The sequence below is a fragment of the Myodes glareolus genome, chromosome 3 (assembly GCF_982192425.1).
Source record: "Myodes glareolus chromosome 3, mMyoGla1.1, whole genome shotgun sequence".
Lineage (NCBI taxonomy): Eukaryota > Metazoa > Chordata > Mammalia > Rodentia > Cricetidae > Myodes > Myodes glareolus.
The window spans coordinates 13,818,795-13,819,748 of record NC_142028.1 but is presented as its reverse complement, the minus strand read 5'-3'; the positions used below and the strand labels follow the sequence as shown (position 1 = coordinate 13,819,748).

At 34.0% G+C, this 954-nt stretch overlaps 1 non-coding gene across 1 annotated transcript; it reads right to left on the bottom strand.

Moving 5' to 3' along the window:
* Positions 1-514: 514 nt before the first annotated feature.
* Positions 515-621, bottom strand: LOC125399527 (U6 spliceosomal RNA). The gene has a single exon (XR_007231690.3). It is a non-coding gene; the product is annotated as a U6 spliceosomal RNA (small nuclear RNA).
* Positions 622-954: the final 333 nt, after the last annotated feature.

Genomic DNA, 954 nt, shown 5'->3' with positions numbered 1-954 from the left:
TGTCACAGAGAGTCATGCAGTAAACACATTTACCCATATATTTTTATGTGCAAGTGTTGTCTGAGGTTTCTGTCCTGCCCAGTCCTGCAGTAATTCAGTTCCAAAGAAATACACAGAAGTCTACGTTAATTATAAACTCGTTGTCCTGGTACTTCAGATTTTTATTTACTTTTATAACTTATATTAGTTCATAATTCTTGTCTGTGTTAGCTATGTGACTTGGTAACTTTTTCAGCGAGGAAGTCACATCTTGCTTCCCCTGTGTCTGGGTCATAACTGCAAACTGTGCTTCCCTCTTCCCAGAATTCTTATTGCCCCACCTCTACTTCCTGCTTGGCTGCTGGCCAAACAGCATTTTATTAAAAATAATACAAGTGACAGGATAAAAGAGCATTGTCCCACAACGTGCAAGTGTTCATTACAGAGACATTGAGCTATTTTGAGTCTGGTCGCTGATACAACATTGATGCTTGGCCCTCAGTGAGACTCTTCTTGGACATCTTGTTGTTTGCCTAAAAGTATGGAATGCTTCACAAGTTTGTGTGTCATCCTTGCACAAGGGCCATGCTAATCTTATTTGTAGAATTCCAATTTTAATATATGTGTTGGCAAAGCAAGCACAGAATTTAAGATAATCTTTAATTTGTCTCTATTTTTCAATTTTATTATGCATTGTTAATTTTGTTAATTTGCTGGTAAGCTTTTTGTATACTATAATTTTACAACAATGTATGACTTTGGATTTCATTCACAACATTTTATAACTTCAAACCATTTTTTCATGTTTAGCTTTCATTATGTAGTAATTATACCACCATCTGTATAACCTGCATCTTATAACATGTCAAAGTACTTAAAGAACAATGATATATTTACAAGAAACATTATATGATCTTCTTCATACTTATGTTAAATATAAACAAGTATACATGCTATAACAATATACTGCCATTT